At 35.9% G+C, this 7500-nt stretch overlaps 1 protein-coding gene across 1 annotated transcript in view; it reads right to left on the bottom strand.

Moving 5' to 3' along the window:
• Positions 1–7500, bottom strand: part of LOC149052910 (uncharacterized) — a 143085-nt gene that overhangs the window by 134837 nt on the left and 748 nt on the right. The gene's annotated exons all lie outside the window — the stretch shown is intronic.

Below are 7500 nucleotides of genomic sequence, written 5' to 3'. Positions count from 1 at the left end.
CCCAAATGCAGTTCCTCAAGCTTATCGTTTTTGCCCTTCTCATGAGAAGCTCCCGAAAGAAGGAAAGTCTATTAATATGCATTGAAAATTGTTGATGTTTCAAGCAGATTCAGAGTTGCTGAACCTCTCACCTCAAAGAATGCTGCTGAGGTCTCGGGAGCTCTTCAGATAATTTATGAGTGTATACCGCACAGATAGCCTAATTTTCTTCTAGTTGATCCTTGGCATGAATTCACGGTTAAAGTCACAAGGGGATGGCAAAGCATGGTGTAAGGATAAGAAGTGGAAATGTGAATGTTTATAGGTATCAGGGAGTTGTTAAGCAATTCAATCAAACTTTATGTTAGCATCTCTTCACTTTCATGTACATCACCATCAAGTGAAATTTGATACAGCGAGTACTTTTAATACATGATCTCCCTCAGTAGAGTGTACATACTTTAGATCTCCCATTTCAAATTGCATAAAATTTTACCACTCATACCCAATTAGGATGTCTTGTATTTAAAACATCAGCACTTGGAGGACCATCTATATCTACTAAAAGTGATACTGATCTACACTATGACATTACAAACAACTACACTTTTGAAATGCAACAGACTTTTCCTGATAAACACAAAAGTGTTCAGGCATGTAGTAGTGAACCTGTTTATGTTGGATGTAGATGGCTATGCAAAAGCCATTGCTAGTTTGGCATGTGCTTCTAAAACAATTCAGTGCTGAAGAAATGTACATCACCATCCTCATAGAGTATGCAACTTTAGCTCTCCCAATTCAAAATGCAGTAATGCATGTAGTTCAGGTTAAATTATTTACAGCATATTATTAAGTACAAAAATTTCCTAGAGATCACCTAGGTGGCTGAGTACAAAGGGGCAAGGAGGGCTGTAGCCCTATTGAGGTCTCAAGAGCTTTTCAGTCAATTTATGTGTGTACCACACAGATAGCCTGATGTTCTTGAAGTTGATCCTGGGCATAAATTCATGTATGAAGTCACAAAAGAGATGGCAAAGTATGGTGTAAGGATAAGAAGAGGAAATTTGATTGTTTATAGGGATCAGAGAAGCAGATTCAAGGCTGCTCCACCTCTCACCTCAAAGGATTCTACTGCGGTCTTAAGAGCTTTTCAGACAATTTATGAGTGTCTATTACTAAGGCGGCCTTACGTTCTTCAAGTTGATCCTGGGCATGAATTCATGGGTGAAGTTGCAAGAGAGACAGCAAAGCATGGTGTAAGGATAAAAAGAGGAAATGTGAACATTCATAGGTATCAGGGAATCACTGAGCAACTCAATCAAACTTTAGGTGAGTGTCTCTTCACTTTCCAATACAGTCCAGATATGAATTTCACATCTGGAAAGAGATCAACCAATTAGTGAAGAGGGTTCCAGAAGTTAATTGTTTCACCTTTGAATAGTCCAGCAACCAGGTTGATTGAAAAGAAACCTGTCCATGCAATCAAAGACAAGATGGTTGATGCCATGCAACTACTCTTTTGAAATGTAACTGCCTTTCCCAATGAACACAAGAGTCTTTGGGTATGTAGTAGTCAAGCTCTTTATGTGGTATGTAAATAACTATGCAAAGACTGTTGTTACTTTTGTACATGCTTCTAAAATAATTCGCTGCTGAAGATATGTACATCACCATTGAGTGATATTTGATACAGCAAGTACTTATTATACATCATCCTCTTAGAGTATACATACTTCAGCTCTCCCAATTCAAATTGCATTCATTTATACAACTCATACCCAGGTAAAATGTCTTGTATTTAAAACATCAGGCAACAACATCACATACAAGGTTGAACATCTTGACAAAAGATAACACACATGGATTTAAAGGTTCTATATCTAAATAATAATGATAATTAAATGCTTGTTTGTCTTGCAAAATAAAAACTGGAACCTGGTTGGCTTTCTCATCACTGTTAATTATATGTACATGAATAAAGACAAATCAAGCAAAATCTTCTACTGCTAAGGTATTCACCCTTTGAAGGCAGTACTCATACTTGTTTCAGCACTCACTTGTTAGCCTCACTAATACATTCAGAGTTTTTGTTTTCCTGGTGCTGGCTTTTTTGACTCCAAAATGTGGGCCCTACCTGAAATGCTGTGCTCTTAAAAAGGCTATTCATAACAATGGTTTCTCTATAAATTACTCAGACTTAAATTTTGCAGCTTAAAAGGCTGACAAAGAGTATCATAAACACCAGCATATAGGCTGCACTACCAGATAAGCTGCATCCTGCATTTGCATGGTAAGTCAAATTTTGGGATAAAACCTTTTTCAATAGACACTGAAGGAAAACAATCTTTACAAATAAACTCTTTTAAGGGAATCCCTTATACAGAAATACTTACAGAGCTATCTATGAAGTTTGGAGCACTTAGAGGATCATCTACATCTGCTAAAAGTGATGCTGATGAATACTTCAACATTACAATCAACTATACTTTTAAAATGCAACAGACCTTTCCCAATAAACACAACAGTCGTCAGGTATAAAGTGGTGGAACTCTTTATGTCAGATGTAGATGGCTATGCAGAGACTGTTGTTAGTTTGGCATATGCTTCTACAGCAATTCAGTGCTGAAGAAATGTAAATCACCACTGAGTGAAATTTGATACAGGAAGTACTTATCCATCACTTTACCATTACAAACAACTGTACTTTGAAAATGGAACAGACTTTTCCCAATAAACAGGAGTCTTTGGGTATGTAGTAAAGTGGAGCTCTTTATGCTGGATATGGATGGCTGTGCAGAGACAGTTGTTATTTTGGCATACACTTCTAAAACAAATCAGTGTTGAAATAACATACTTAACCAGTGAGTGAAATGTGAGACAGCTAGTACTTATACATCACTTTACCATTACAAACAACTACACTTTTAAAATGCAACAGACTTTTCCCAATAAACACCAGAGTCTTTGTGTATGTAGACCTTTCCCGGTAAATACAAATACATCACTTATCTTGATGTAAACAATCTCTAGAGGTTTAAAGTGGATGTCTATCCTTGACAATTGATGAGATGTCCCTTGCATCCTTGATGTGGATCTTGAGTACCCTAAAGATCTTCATGAATTGCAGAACAATTATCCACTTGCTCCTGATTGATTATTAATGAAGTAGAAAAACTGATTCCAAATCTGAATGATAGAACAAGACTTCTTCATATGAAGATACAAAATTGATGCTGATCCTGTTGTATGACTGAATTTTTTCGAAATTCATTCTGATAATGAAGATAGTATAGTATCTGCACTTCCCTTCAGGAAACATCCTGAGGTGTAATGGTGGAGTACAATGAAAAACCTGAAAGGTGTTAGAGATGCTATCATCAAGAATTGATGCAAATGCAAATGACACACAAATAGATTACGATGGGAAATTCGGTTTTCTGATGGAAAAGGGGCATTTCTATGGTTGCAGCAAAAACATAGATCTCAAAAAAACAATGACCTAAGACCCAAAAACAAAGACCCCTTAATGATCTTGATACAGGAAGTCACACTTTATAGCTTCACTGATGAAAAACAGGTAAAAGTTTGACAACTTCTCTGATTGCAAGGTAACCAGTCAACTCGCCGACGGACCAACTCGCCGACGCCAACTCGCCGACGTATAAAATCGAGTAGAGACGTCGGCGAGTTGGTCGTCAATCCAATACAACTTATTAGAAGTTAAACATACAGAGAAGTAAACGATATTTAGTAAAAAAACACTGGCGAACATTGGTGAACATCAAACAGAAGCTTAAACATCGGTGAACATTGGTGAACATCACCAATGACTATAACGAACGAGTTATTGTGCGACAACAACACCGTAGACTCGTCTTGTCAATCGCTCAGATTTTTTAACGAAAACTTGGCTTTCTAGACGAGATCTTTAGTAAAATGCAATTATTTTTATTTGCAACAAAGTTTATAAGGATCTTAAGGCGAATAAAGCGAAGTAAACCTCACCAACGACTCTAACAGCTTCAGACGCGAACGAGATAATTATTGTGTGACAACAACACCGTTTAGACTCAGCATGTCAATCGCTCGGTTTTTTTTAACGAAAACTTGGCTTTCTAGACAAGATCTTTAGTAAAAAGCATTTCTTTTTATTAGGCAATTACAGAGTAAGGTGTTTGGATTATGGGAGAAATATGAAAATGGTGAAAGAACAGCGGCCCAATTATTGAAATCGATGTCGAGATTAAACGGACCTACAAGAGCAGAGTAATTGCATGATATACATTACTTTCACATGTTCATCTGATCTTTATAATAAATGGAATTTTATCGTTTTTATCGTAAATCGAAGGTTCTCGATCAGGAATAAATCTTTCTTTAAAGTTAAAAAAAAACATGTGGTTCCGCGTGGTTGCTATGGTTGTCACACAATAACTTGTTCGCGTCTGAAGCTGTTAGAGTCATTGGTGAGGTTTACTTAGCTTTATTCGCCTTAAGATCCTTATAAACTTTGTTGCAAATAAAAAGAATTGCTTTTTACTAAAGATCTTGTCTAGAAAGCCAAGTTTTCGTGAAAAAAACTGAGCGATTGACATGATGAGTTTTTACGGTGTTGTTGTCACACAACTCGTTCGCGTCTGAAGCTGTTAGGCTTCAATTGAAAAAGCACATTTGCTGAAAAAGCTTAGGAAAGCTCTTCTGACAATTTTGAATTACAGAAAAGAGTCAGAAAACAGATGGAGGCTTCTGCAGTGTGGGAGATTCCGCAGTTTGAATGTAATAAGCTCCACAAGAAGAAAGCACATCCACTGAGGAAGATTTGGAGACAACATTTTTCTTAAGGAATTCCAAATTACATGGTTCTTAGATACACTTAGTTCGTTGGAGGGGGGAGCACATGACGGATACATTTGATCACTTTCAATAAAAGAAAATAAGGGGATCTTTGTTTTCAGGTGTTCCTTTTCAGGTGTTCTTTTTCAGGTCTTTGTTTTTCTGGTCTTGGTGTTTAGGTCTTTATTTTCAAGGTCCTTTTACCAAAAAACCGGTGTTTGATTGCATACTTAATCACTGTTAGAAAGATTAAAACCAGAACTGGATATTTCTGGAGAGAAACCATAACAAGATCATAATAAATGAAGAAAATAAAAAGGTAGTTGTTTTCAGGCCTTCATCTTTGGGTCTTCGTTTTTGGGTCTTTGCTTTTGATTCGTTGTTTTGAGTCTTAGGTCTTCAGTCTTAGTTTTCAGGGGTCATCATTTTCATTACACCCATCTCCAAAGCAAGTGCAAGCAGATCATTGCTACAGGTGTAGCAGTGTTTCAATGGTTAGAGAGGATTTTGTTGAACTGGATACTGTTTTCCAACCAGAAACACTGATCAGAATGTAGGTACTATTTGAAACTTGACAGGCTAAAAACGAAGTCAAAGTATGCAAAGATATGCTCTGTACAAAGCTTCCTTATGAGAAATTTCTCAGTTGAAAAAATGTAATCACTGAATCTGCAAATATACACCATTACAACATTGGTGAATTTCTGGAATAGATGACAAATGGGTGATCCTTCTGAAAGCATGGGGAATGGGGAAAACTAAACAGATACGAGAATGCTGATCAGAAGCTTTAAGTCGATGCTCTTCACCTACCTGTGCAACATAAAGGTTATCTCGCCATTAGTGCCAGGCGGTGTGTAGTACACACCTGTCTTTCACCAACTTTGTGTGAAGATGACATTGATCTGTGCAGGATTCCACCACATTCAATGAGTTTAATGTCTTTGTTCTGTACCCAACAATACATACAGACAGTGTGAGTTTCAGCAGCCAGACAGCTGAAGCATATTAATCAATTGATTCTTGGTCCATGAGCTAGACATCAATGACACCACAAATTTTAATAATACATGGGTGTGCATAGATAATTAAGGAATTTCTCTTTGAGTGTTCAACTCTATAGCTCACAAGTGAGGGCAGCGAATGAGTGAGATGTTGAGTTGAAAACTCAAGGAGAAATTCCATATTTACAAGCAACCATGTGTTATTTTGTTTATCACATAAACACAATAGCCCTTTTCCCACAAGAAAAGCCAACTTCATTAATGAATGAAAAGAAATGAATCAACAAACACCGAATAACAATTGTACAGTACATTAGCGCTAACTCTCAAGATGGAAAAATGCACTGAATCATGATTATAAAAACAACGATGGGCATACTTTTCAATTTACAAAATTCTAATTTATTGACTTTGTCTTTACCCATAGAAGAAGTCTTCTAGGTAAACAGCCAAAATTGGCCAGTGGCAAATCTTCCAGTACTTGATTTTTGTTCTCAGGTGCAAGAAATGTCATTACCAAGCTACTGAATATGTAGCTTTCAGTTTATCTTTTCCTATGTTGGTTTTCCTCCCCTTCAAGAAAAATTTGAACATCACTGTCTGTGAGCAATATGGATTTTTAGTGTTTTAGCCCACATAAATAAAAAAAAAAGCTGCAACAAAGTACCTACAATTGAGAATTGTGAAGGCTTGACCATTCATTCATCAACCTGACCGCGTGGCGCAAAAGGCGAGCAACATGTCAGCAGCCGACTGGCAATATCTAACACACTTGAAAAAATATGTGTTGTGTTGTTACAGCTTTTCTCAGAACTGAGAATCTTTGTATAACACCCTAGTTAATATGACATATCATTTAGATAGAGGAAATTTTTTCAATAGATCTAATTGCAGTTTTAGCTACCCTTGCGAAATGGCTTTTGGAATTCCTAGGAATAAAGGTGTGAATTTTCACGGTAAATTCGGACTGGGAATTCCTAGGAATCCCCAACCATAACAACTCTGGTTCTAAAAACCTAGAAATTCCTAGAAATTCCCAGAAATTCCAAGTTTATAGCCAACAGGACTTGGAATTCCTAGGAATTCCTAGGAATTCCAACTCAGAGAACCAATGACTTTCCCTGAAAAGCTGTAAATCTAAAAAATTCCTAAGAATTTCTGGGAATTTTTAGGAATGTTTAAGAACTACTGGGAATTTTAAGCAAAAATTTGAGGCTAATGATATAAAATAAATACTTTAAATTAAAAAAACCCAGCTAAAATTCAAGTATTCAATGAAATTTATTTAGAAGCTTAATTAAGGCTTACATGTAAAATATTTTTGATTAATTATTAACATCAATGTGTGGTAATATTAGGATGGAATTTGATTTATTTTTCTTTTCTTGAAAACTTCATACGGATTAATCCTCAATTACAGCTATTCATATAAAATAGTTCTAATCAATCATTAAATTTGGTTTGACACAAACTGTGAATAAAATCTGTTGATTCTTTTCCATAAAATACAATATCTTAAGTTATATTTATATAGTTATAATCTTGGGAGTGAAGGGGCTAATTACAGGCAAATAAAATTGATTTTTTGATTAAAATCTTGTTGTAACTGTAACAATAAATTAGAATGAAGTTATCCTAAACTGAAAACTTAGCTGCTGTTTGTACTGTTTGTATTTTTTTTCCT

The sequence above is a fragment of the Pocillopora damicornis genome, chromosome 1 (assembly GCF_964200805.1).
Source record: "Pocillopora damicornis chromosome 1, jaPocDami1.2, whole genome shotgun sequence".
Classification (NCBI taxonomy): Eukaryota; Metazoa; Cnidaria; class Anthozoa; order Scleractinia; family Pocilloporidae; genus Pocillopora; species Pocillopora damicornis.
Note: the sequence above shows the minus strand (reverse complement) of the source record. Positions and strands in the feature narration are given on the sequence as shown.